We start from the raw sequence: 12,608 nt of genomic DNA on the forward strand, positions 1-12,608 counted from the left end.
CTCCCTGAAGAAAGCTAGAAGGCATTCCATAAACAAAACAGCTTTGGGCAAGTTATTCCCCCTTTCATGGGCTCATCTGTCTAACAGGGATACTGCTCCCTCTCTTGCTTGACTGGACAATCAGGCCTCTTCCACCTGCAGGAGCTAGAATTTTACGGGCAAACTTTATTTCTGGTTCCTAAGACCACTGTCATCACAGTAGCTGATAAGCCATCACCCCAGATGAAAAAAGAGCCCCTGGCCGGAGTCTCGGGCATGGGTGATAAGCCTTTACAGGAAAAGGAGAAGAGACCTTGAAGACATGTCAGAAAGTCCATTTTTCAGAAACTGTTAAAAGGCACTCAATCAATCAATGCCAACTGAATGGAGTCTGGTATTATAAATCTAAAGAAATTAAATTTTTTAAATTGCACGGCATCTGGCCTCAAAGTAAAAAAAGGTCAGACAACTTCAAAGATGCCCCGTGAAAGGCAGCTATTCATTACACAAAGATCTCTTGCTTCTGTAGCTGACAGATGGATCTTTCACTTAAACCCATGGAACAGAAGACATCAAAATCCCTCCTCCACTTCTGTCAGTGACTTGCTAGGATGCTCTGAACAAGGTGATAACCCCCCGCCCCCCAGCTCCTGATTTCTTTAGGATGAGAGTCCCCAATACCTGGTGTCGTTTCTCACAACTCCCCCAGGTGACTGAAATGTGCACCCAGCAACACCCATTTCACACTAACTCTATACCAGGCCCTGCTCTAAGCACTTAGCCCACATATATTTAATCCTCACAACCACCCGCTGCAGAAGGTACTATAATATCTCCATTCTACAAAGACAGAGAGGCTAGTGATTTGCCAGGGTCACATAGCTCATGGGAGCAGAGCCAGGTTCCCCATCCCAGTAGTTTTGCTCCAGAGCCTAACAACACAGTCCCTATCTTATACCTGCTTTTTTGGCTAAAAATGAGACAGACTAGCTCCCAGGGACCTGGTGAGGTGGTCAAACAGACAAAACTGCTTAATAGGGGAGGGGAAAAAAAAATCATCTTTGGACACACACACACACACCCCTCTACCCACAGAGCAGCATCCCATGTCTCAAATCTATCCTGAAACAGAGAATCTGCCTCTATGGACAGACACCTACTGTGTACTTGCTCAAGTTCTGCTAGGCCTCTAGGAGTTATTTCAAACACCAGTGTTGTCAATACTGGTGACCTGGAGGGGTCATGCAACAAAATGCAAGCTCGCTCTTGAATTCATGAGCTTACAGAAGAACACGACTGGAAGTTGGGCCATATGACCAACGGGGAAGAGTGTCTGGGACAGAGACTGCAGTCTCACATGGGCAATGCTTCCCCTGTTCCTAACACCCCAGAAGTTAGGAACGGTGTTATTCAAGAGGAGCTCAAAACCCACGCCCTAGCTCACTGAATGAACTGCATGAAGCCCGTTAAAAGGTGATGAGATGGGGCAAGGAATGGCCTGGTGTCCAGGCTTTCTTTCTCTGGGCAGTTTTACATAGTCCAATAGATATAATAAGGTTTTAACCTTGGATATCAAGTTCTAAAATAAAACTAGGGTATCGCCTGCCATGGTAACGCAATGAAGAGCTAAATGAAATTCATACAAGTCACACAGCATCATCTCTCCCATAGCTAAAGCAAATAATATCAACAGACAGAGCACTGTATACCCTTACCTAAAATTTGTAAGGGAAACCATTTTGGCCATAAACACTTGGTTGCAGTAAGCAGTCTTAAAGGGGACTGCTACAGGGGCCCATTAAGAAAGGTAACCCGGAAATGGCGGATGGTCGTATTTTTTTAATTCACTCCAAGAGCCCCCAAATGGGGGAAGGTCAGAGCCCCCAAAATAAAAGACAATCCATGTTAGGAAGCAGAAGCCAAATATGTTGACTTTTTTTTTTTTTTAAACGTTAACTAATTTGATCTCAGAGTGAGAGGAGAGAGCTACAAGGGTGCCATCCAAGACAGGAGTCTGGGAGCTTTTAAGCGTCATGGACTGCTTCAGCAATCCAGATCCTCTCAGGGTTTCTGAAGGATTCTGACGAAGAAAATACTTACAAAGAAAATCAATTGTGTTGAAACACAGATATAAAAATATTTAAGCAGCAAAACTGTGAGAATAGTAAATGTGTGCTTCTTAACACACATAACAAGACACAGTAGCAGGTGTAAGAGCTACTGCAGTTTTCTAAGCAATGATGAGCGTAAGTGATAATTTAAACGATCTCCCACAGTGCGGTACACAAATGTGATTTCTACTTGCCAAAGTCACAGGTGCTGACAATATGTGATGCTGCCCATTTTCACGACTGAAGAAAAAGCCACTTTCTGGTTGGAGATTGTGAAAACAAAGATGTGATTTTTCTCCCCCACCCACCCACGTTCACAGATGCCCTGAAGTACATCCAAGGACCCCAAGGACTAGAGACTCTGACCCAAAGAATCAGTCAGACTCAATGGGGTAATTACTCAGACTTGCTAAGTGCTCTGCTAATAGCCCAGGGGCTTCTAGAGACCCAGTAGTGCAGTTTTCTCCCACTCACAGAACCACTGAAATTCAGAAAATTAGACGGTCATTTACTGACTGGCACACATTAGCAAGACTGGGTATTCCACACATGTACCACTCCTAGCAATTAAATGCCAAGTCCCATGATTAGTTTTCATAGTGATCTATAAAAGTTCTATCTAACAAGAAAGTCCATCACCACCAAATTACTAGCCCACCCACAATAACTAGCCTGTCGTTGCGAGAGAAAGACCTGTGGCAATTTACACTATGAGACGACAGACAAAACCAGGAAAGCCGGGTTGAATATATGGGACAAGTGTATTTTATTATGGTTCTGTTTTCTTGGGCGCTCTCCTTATCCCTTTTAAAGTGTTTAACATCCAGGAGTTATACAGTCTTCCAATTAACTGGATCAGGCTTCCTAGTTAAGGGTGGTACCCGAGGCTCCCCCATCCCCACCGCCTCATACAGTCAGGCCACTCCCCAGCTGCGTGCCCTAAACCAGGGGATGCCCATATGAAGATAAATATAATTTAGAGTCCAAAATACATGGACTTACATTGGGCCACTGCCAATTTCTCATGGATCCCGGGTAACTGAGACGGTTTTTGTTTTCATGGTCAGGACCTACAACAACAGCTGCAGGAGTGTAATACTTTTTCTAGACTAATAAAGTTACCTAAGTCTGGCTCACAGTTTCAGCCATGGCAGCCGCTCAACTTCCCAGAAAGATGCAAGTAGTCGCAGGAGAGCGGGGAGGGTAGTGCCGAACTAAACTGGTGGCGTTCAAACCCGACCCAACCGCAAATAACGCTCTGGCTAAACTGTGAATTACAGAATAATTCCTATGCATGGAGATTACAAACGTTATTTCCTGGAGTCCCATAAAATTTCATTAAATCTATGAAGTTCAAGCTCTACGCTTGAAGTGAGGTGACATGCCACATACGAACATCTCACTTTTCTTCTCTAAAACCCAGTGAAAGGTTCAATTAAAGCCCTTAGTAACTCTGCAGTGAAGCTTTTGACCGTGGATTCTGTCACCACTTCTCGGAACACATACAAACAGTATGAAAGAGATCTCCGACCGAAGGAATAAAATCGGTATTGTGAAGTGGCATAGAAACCACACACACACGTCCCTACAAATACACGTAGATCATTTTTCTTTCTAGTTGGGGGGAGGCCGTGTGGGAGGGGGAGATGCTACAGTCTCCAAACCTAGAAGGTTCCTTGTACTTGCAGCAGTTACAAAGTTATTTCCTCAATATAAGTGTGTGGCCCCTTTAAGGAAAAACATCCCAGTTAGAACCCAGTGAAAAACAGGAACACATGTTTCTTGAACGACACTGAATTAGAAACAGTGGATGTGAAATTGTTCTAGATATAATGAAGATGCTGCACAGATGTACTAAGTTTTCATGATCTCAGTGAAGCATCTTTCCACTACAGCAAAATATGGGAGTCTACAACAGAGCTGGATATAAAATAAATTCTTTAAATGTCTGGTCCTTGTTTTTACGCAAACTTCCCGAGCCAACTCCCTCTGCCTTCTCACAAACCTAATAAAACACATATTTCTGTGTACTGATAATTCACTGAAAACCACAAAGCCATCCATCTCCAACTGAGACTCAGGATTCCTTACAATTATCTCCTCTTATCAATACTGCACATCTGTTACAAATAGAAGACCTTTGCTCCACAAATGCAACCAAACACCATGAAAACCACAGCACAAGTGGAGACAAAAGCATCCTTTGGCTGAAGCTGTGAAGTTTTCCCCGCTGTGAGGGGTCTTGTCTCGTCCTCACAAGGAGGAGATAGAACTCTAATCGTCCTCTTTGACCGATAAAGAAGTTGAGACAGAGAGACCCAGCAGCCTGCCACAGGCCACCATCAACTCGGAACACTGACTCCACTTCTTGTCTCTCGGAGGAAAGAACACTAGGAACCTTGTCCTGAGAAGCCTAAGCCTTGGATCCCAAGCTCGAATGATGTACAAGACCAGGCTCTATCACACAGCACGGGGCCTCTAAAGATAGCATTATGACAAAACTACAACGAAATTGGGATAATCTGGTTTTATTTAAACGTATTATCACCATGTATTCCTAAACATCTATACTTACACTTCTGAAAGAGAAGCTGAATGCAATCATTGCCAACATCCAATGCCAAACCAGTCAATCTCAGCTCTCTTCTCTGCACCCCTGTCCTTGGAAAAATGATGCGAATACCCACTTCATCTGCCACCTCCATGCAGGCAGCTCACAAATAGGTTTCCCCATTGTTTTACCCATGCTGCAGTTTTAGTACTTTGTTTCCAGCTTGCTGACGTCAACCCTGGCAACACAAACTCTACATGTCCAAAACTAAACTCGCCTTCCTCTTCCCCAGAACTCTAACACCCCCTCGCCAGCGTGGGTTCTGGGTTCCTGTTGACCGCAACCCCGCTCACCTCCCCATTCAGTCCACCAGACCCCAGGCCTCTACATCTTCATGGCCTGCTTCCAGGTCTGATAAGTAGCCAAGAGAATGACTAAGTCTCACCAGTTCCAGCTCCTCTCCACTCCCTCCCATCATTCTGGGGAGGGAATCACCATCCCCTCACTGGACCACCGGAAGGGCCTGCAGCCTGATTTCTCTAACTTCAGGCCAGTTAAAGCACATCAAAATCACCTCTAGGGCTCGTGAAGCCAGATTGCTGAGCCCCACACCCCACCTGATTTTTAGGCCTGGTTTGAAGCGGAGACTTATTTCTAGTAAGTCAACTGATGAGGACTCCACTCCTCAGGGTCCAACGCCTAAGAATCATGGTTTTTGACTCTCCTCGATCCCTCTCCACCTCCCATCAATTCTTCCAGAATTTTTTCTTCATGGACCAACAAAAGCCTTTTTAAATCTGAAAATGTAGGCCTCCAGAAAAGGGCGGGGGGGGGGTGCGGTGTCTGGGTGGCTCAGTCCACTGAGTGTCTGACTCTTGAATTTGGCTCAGGTCATGATCTCAGGGTCACGGGATTGAGCCCTGCAACCCCTGCTATGGCTCAACAGGGAGTCCGCTTGAGAGTCTTTCCCTATGCCCCTCCCCCCACTTGCACACACGTGCATGCTCTCTAAAATGAATAAATCTTTAAAAAAAAAAAAAAAAGATGGGCGCCTGGGTGGCTCAGATGGTTAAGCGTCTGCCTTCGGCTCAGGTCATGATCCCAGGGTCCTGTGATCGAATCCCACATCAGGCTCCCTGCTCTTTGGGAGCCTGCTTCTCCCTCTGCTTCTCTATCTTATGAATAAATAAAATCTTTAAGAAAATATTTTAAAAAAATGTAGGCCTCTGATAATTGGGGACAATAAGACCTACTCTTCACTGTGGACCTACCGTACTTTAGGTTAGCTCTGTCATGTTACAGTTAAAACAACCCTGCAAAATACAGCATTGCCTCCAAATTTATAGGGCAACTTTGTAAAAAGAAAAAAAAAAAAAAAGACTTTGAAAGCTTAAGCAATTTCTAAATTCCATAATGATAAATTGGTTTTATGTATTAAAGGGGCCCTTCTCCTTAGACAAACTTTTTTTTTATTATGTTATGTTAATCACCATACATCATTAGTTTTTGATGTAGTGTTCCAGAGACAAACTTTTGTTACCAAAATCTGATGCAGAAAACAAAGAGCATTTCCTTCTCAGGACAGGGTAAAAGGTGGGACCTATAAGAATACAAAGTGTAGAACCAACACATGTTCAAATCCAACCTCCCAAGAGGATTTAACCAAATAAAAAAAATGTCAGTACTCTTATTTACCTGCCTCTACTTACATATGTACTCTCTGCTTTTTGTAGATCATACCCTCGTCTGTTCTAGCAGTTAACCTCAAGCTAACAACTACATCAATCTATGCTATTCTTATTAACAAGGTCTTTACTTGAAAGGGCCTTTTCTGCCTTCATTATGACGAGCATGTGAATGATTCAAACAGCATGACCAGAAATTCAGAAGATTCTACATTTTCACATGCTGTTTAAAAAAAAAAAAAAAAGGCTTGGGGCGCCTGGGTGGCTCAGTCGTTAAGCGTCTGCCTTCAGCTCAGGTCATGATCCCAGAGTCCTGGGATCAAGCCCTGCATCGGGCTCCCTGCTCTGCGGGAAGCCTGCTTCTCCCTCTCCCCCTCCCCCGGCTTGTGTTCCCTCTCTCGCTGTGTCTCTCGCTGTCAAATAAATAAAATCTTTAAAAAAAAAAAAAAAAGAGGCTCTACAATAGACTCATTTCAGACCTAAAGACACCTGCAGATTGAAAGTGAGGGAATGGAGAACCATTTATCTCACAAATGGATGTCAAAAGAAAGCCAGAGTAGCAATACTTACATTGGACAAAACAGACTTTAAAACAAAGACTGTAACAAGAGACAAAGAAGAACACTATATAATAAAGGGGACAATCCAACAAGAAGATGTAACAATTATATTTATTCACCCAATACAGAAGCACCCAAATACACAAAACAGTTAATAACAAACAAACTAATGGATAATATTACAATAGTAGGGGACTGTAACACCTCACTCACATCAATGAACAGATCATCTAAACAGAAAATCAACAAGCAAACAATGGCTTTGAATGACACACTGGACCACATGGACTTTACATATATTCAGAACATTCCATCCTAAAACAGAAGACATATTTTCAAGTGCACATGGAACACTCTCCAGAATAGATCACATTACAAACCTCAAATTCAAGATCAAAATCATACCATGCATACCTTCTGACCACAAGGCTCTGAAACCAAAGTCAATCACAAGAAAAAAATCTGTAAGACCACAAATACATAGAGGTTAAATGACATTCTACTAAAGAATGAATGGATCAACCAGGAAATAATTTAAAAAGTCCATGGAAACAAATGAAAATGCAAACACAACGGTCCAAAACCTTAGAGATGCAGCAAAAGCAGCTCTAAGAGGGAAGTTTATAGCACTACAGGCCTACTTCCAGAAAAATCTCAATTAACCTTATCTGACAAAAAAAGGAGCTAAAGAAAAACAAAACCTAAGGCCAGCAGAAGGAAGGAAATAATAAAGATTAGAGCTGAAAAAAACAATACAGAAACTAAAAAACAAAAATAGAACAGATCAATGAAACCAGGAGCTGGTTCTTTGAAGAAAAAAAAAAATCAGTAAAATTGATAAACATCTAGGAAGACTTATCAAGAAGGGAAATTACAGTCACAAAGGAAAGAGGAGAAATAACAGTCAACACCACAGAAATACAAATTATCATAAAATATTATGAAAAACTATATGCCAACAAATTGGACAACCTAGAACTGGATAAATTCCTAGAAACATATAAACCACCAAAACTGAAACAGGAAGAAAACAGAAAACTTGGACAGATAACCAGCAAAGAAATTGAATCAATAATCAAAAAAACTCCTAGACAGCTTCACAAGCAAATTCTATCAAACATTTAAAGAAGCATTAATACCTACTCTTCTCCAACTATTCCAAAAAATAGAAAACTTCCAAATTCATTCTATGAGGACAGCATTACTCTGATACCAATACCAGAAAAAGACTCTACTAAAGGGGCACCTAGGTGGCTCAGTTAAGCGTCCAACTCTTGATTTCAGCTCATGATCTCTCAGGGTTGTGAGATTGAGCCCCGCTGGGTGTGGAGCCTGCTTCAGATTCTATCTCTCCCGCTCCCTTTGCCCCCGCCCACCCCCAAAAAAGACTCCATTAAAAAAAATACTACATTGAAGGGGGGGGGGCACCTGGGCGGCTCAGTCGTTAAGCGTCTGCCTTCGGCTAAGGCCATGAGTCCTGGGATCAAGCCCCGCATTGGGCTCTCTGCTCTGTGGGAAGCCTGCTTCTCCCTCTCCCACTCCCCCTGCTTGTGCTCCCTCTCTCACGGTCTCTGTCAAATAAATAAAATCTTAAAAAAAAAATACTACATTGGGGCACCTGGGTGCTCAGTTGGTTATACTCTGAAAACTATAACACTGATGGGAAGAAAAACTGAAGATGACAAAGAAATGGAAAGACATTCCATGCTTATGGACTGGAAGAACAAATACTGTTAAAATGTCTATACTACCCAAAGCAATCTACTCATTTAATGCAATCCCTATCAAAATATCAACAGCATTTTTCACAGAACTAGAACAAACAATCCTAAAATTAGTATGGAAACACAAAAGACCTCGACTAGCCAAAGCAACCTTAAAAGAAAAGCAAAGTAGGAGGCATCACAATTCCGAAATTCAAGTATATTACAAAGCTGCAGTAATTGGAGCATCTGGCTGGCTCAGTAGGTAAAGCCACGACTCAATCTTGGGGTTATAAATTCGAGCCCCACACTGGGTGTAGAGATTACTTAAAATCTTAAAAACAAAAAAAAAACCAAAGCTGTAGTAATCAAAACAGTATGGTACTGGCGCAAAAACAGATGCACAGATCAATAGAACAGAAAATCCAGAAATAAACCCACAATTGCATTGTCAATTAATCTTTGACAAAGCAGGAAAGAACATCCATCAGGATAAAGAAAGTCTCTTCAACAAATGGTGTTGGAAAATTGGATAGCAACACGCAAAAGAATGAAACTGGACCACCCTCTTACACCATACATGAAAATTCAAAATGGATTACAGATCTAAATGTGGGACCTGAAACTTAGAAGAAAACACCGGCAGTAACCTCTTTGACATTGGTGGTAGCAACTTCCTTCCAGATAGGTCTCCTGAGGCAAGGGAAACAAAAGCAAACAAACTATTGGGACTACATCAAAATAAAAAGCTCCCACACAGTGAAGGAAACAATATAACAAAAAGGCAACCTACAGAATGGGAGAAGATATTTGCAAATGACATATCTGATAAAGGGTTAGTATCCAAAATCTATAAAGAACTTATACAACTCGGGTGCCTGGGTGGCTCAGTCGTTAAGCGTCTGCCTTCAGCTCAGGTCATGATCTCGGGGTCCTGGGATCGAGCCCCGCATCGGGCTCCCTGCTCCGCGGGAAGCCTGCTTCTCCCTCCCCCACTCCCCCTGCTTGTGTTCCCTCTCTCGCTGTGTCTCTCTCTATCAAATAAATAAATAAAATCTTTAAAAAAAAAAAATTTATAAAAAAAAAAAAAGAACTTATACAACTCAACACCCAAAATGCAAATAATCCAATTAAAAAATGGGCAGAAGACATGAATAGACATTTCTCCAAAGACATCCAGATAGCCAATGGACACATGAAAGAATGGTCATCATTCATCATCAAGGAAATCCAAATCAAAACTACAATGAGAGGGGTGCCTGGGTGGCTCAGTCGTTAAGCGTCTGCCTTCCGCTCAGGTCATGATCTCAGGGTCCTGGGATCGAGCCCCGCATCGGGCTCCCTGCTCAGCAGGAAGCCTGCTTCTCCCTCTCCCACTCCCCCTGCTTGTGTTCCCTCTCTCGCTGTGTCTCTGTCAAATAAATAAATTAAAAAAAAAAAAAACACTACAATGAGATTATCACACACCTGTCAGAATGGATAAAAACAACACAAGAAAGGATAGATATTGGCAAGGATGTAGAGATAAAGGAACCCTCGTGCACTGTTTTTGGGAATGCAAACTGGTGCAGACACTGTGGAAAACAGTATGGAGGTTCCTCAAAATTGAAAAACCTTATGATCCAGCAATCACACTACTGGGTGTCCACCCAAAGAATACAAAAATACTAATTCAAAGGGATACATGCACCCCTATGTTTATAGCAGCATTACTTACAATAGCCAAATTATGGAAGAAGCCCAAGTGTCACACGACTGATGAACAGCTAAAGCAAATGAGTCCTATATATTCACACACACACATATATATATGGAATAAATATAATGGAATATTACTCAACCATAAAAAAGAATGAAATCTTGCCATTTGCAACAACATGCATAGAGCTAGACAATAAAATGCTAAGCGAAATAAGTCAGAAAGACAAATACTATATGATTTCACTCATATGTGGAATTTAAGAAACGAAACAAACGAGCAAAGGGGGGAAAAAAAAAAAAGACAAATCAAGAAACAGACTCTTAAGAAAACACACTGATGGTTGCCGGAGCGGAGGCAGGTTGGGGGGATGAGTGAAATAGGTGATGGGTGTTAAGGAGTGCACTTGTGATGAGGACCGGGTGCTGTATGCAAGTGTTGAATCACTACATTGTACACCTGAAACTACTACAATACTGTATGTTAACTAAATGGAATTAAAATAAAAACTTTAAAAGAGAAGAGAGGCTTGGGACGCCTGGGTGGCTCAGTTGGTTAAGCATCGGACTTCGGCTCAGGTCATGATCTCAGGGTTATGGGATCGAGCCCCACGTCCAGCTCTTCGATCAGCATGGAGTCTGCCTGTCCCTCTCCCTCTGCTCCTCCCCACTGATTCCACGATTACACGCACGTCACTCTCTAAATAAGAAACAAAAAATAAACCTTGTCCTTAGCACCTACTATTAAGGAAAAAAAATATAGGACACACAAATTTGAGTAACACCCAGTTCCTGGCCTCAACAAAAATCAACCTACCAACCAGAAGTCCAAAATAGCACTGTGGCATTATGGGACCACAGCAAAATAGAGTGACATGGTGTCAAAGGTTTTAGAGTCAAGCAGACCAACCTAGAGGTTTAATATGTCCCAATCCCAACTCGACCATACTTTACTTGCCCTGTGATCTTGGGCCAGTAACTTGATCTCTGAACCTTAAGGTTCCACACTTATGGGGCACCTGGATGTCTCAGTTAAGCGTCTGACCCTGGGTTTCAGCTCAGGTCGAGATCTCAGGGTCGTGAGATCCAGCGCTGCCCCCAACCCCACCAGCCCTGGGGTTCCAAGCTCAGCATGGAGTCTGCTTAAGACTTTCTCTCCCTCTGCCCCTCCCCTCAACCCCCAGCCCCGCACACTCTCCACTCTCGCGTTAAAATCTTAAAAAATTCCTCACTTGTAACAGAGATAATATGCCACAGACTAGTTGTGAAAATTAGAAATAACATATGAAAAGTATCTAGGATTATGCAGAGTACAAAATGTATATTACATAAATGGTCATAATTGTCTCATGCTATTGTGTCTGCTTATATAAGCCCAACTACAACTTTTAATGCCTATAATATTTAAATGTCAGTGGAATGGCCTTTTCCCTTTTTTATTTAAGTTATTAAAATGATAGAATTTAACTGCAAATGAAGATATGGGGCTGAGGGAGGATGAAGGATGAGTCACACATTTCTGGCTTGAATAATGCCAATGACCAAAGTGGGAAAAGCAGACAGAAGCCTAGGGATAAGGGAACTTGGGGGCGGGGGGGAAGGGGTGGTGCAGACCAGAGAGACAGGAAGCAGGCAATAATTGGGAGGGAAAGGAGTTTGGTTTGGATATTCCTACTTAAAAGTAAATATGAGTCATCCAAATAGAAATGTCCAAGAGATTGTTTTGAGACAAGGGGATGAACTCACAGAAAGACTTAGGGGTCATTAACACGTGGGTGGTGGCTGAAACCACAGAAGTACTGAGGTCCCCCGAAGAGGCTCAGCAGACTAAAAGAAAAACCACCAAGGATCAAAGCTCAGGGAACATGAACATTTAAGGGCAAATACAGTAGGACCTAGGAAGAAATTAAAGAAGAAGAAATGTAGTCAGAAATGATGCAAAGGAACCCAGAAAAGGAAATTTCAAATGAGGAGTGGTCAGTGCTATCAAGTGCTACAGAAAAGCCATGTCAAAGAGTTCTATCAGAGGCCATTTGTAACCTTAACAAGAGCAGTTTCCATGAAGCTGAGGCAATGAAAAGCAGGTAACAGGTCATCTCTAAGGTCCCTCCTAAGCAGTAAGATTCTTTGATCTCAAAATATAAACTTATTTTCCAAACCTTATTAAAACCTCAAAAAGTTGCAAGGTCTTCTTTCAGAGAAAGGGAATTTGCAAGAGACACAGTTAAACATTTAACTGATCTTTTAAGCTCCTATCAACTTCCTGAAGTTGGTCCCAAGGAAGGAATAAAGAAAAATTAGCTAATTCTCAACCACCCAAA

Source organism: Leptonychotes weddellii, chromosome 3, assembly GCF_054177405.1.
Source record: "Leptonychotes weddellii isolate Sample4059 chromosome 3, ASM5417740v2, whole genome shotgun sequence".
NCBI classification, from domain to species: Eukaryota; Metazoa; Chordata; class Mammalia; order Carnivora; family Phocidae; genus Leptonychotes; species Leptonychotes weddellii.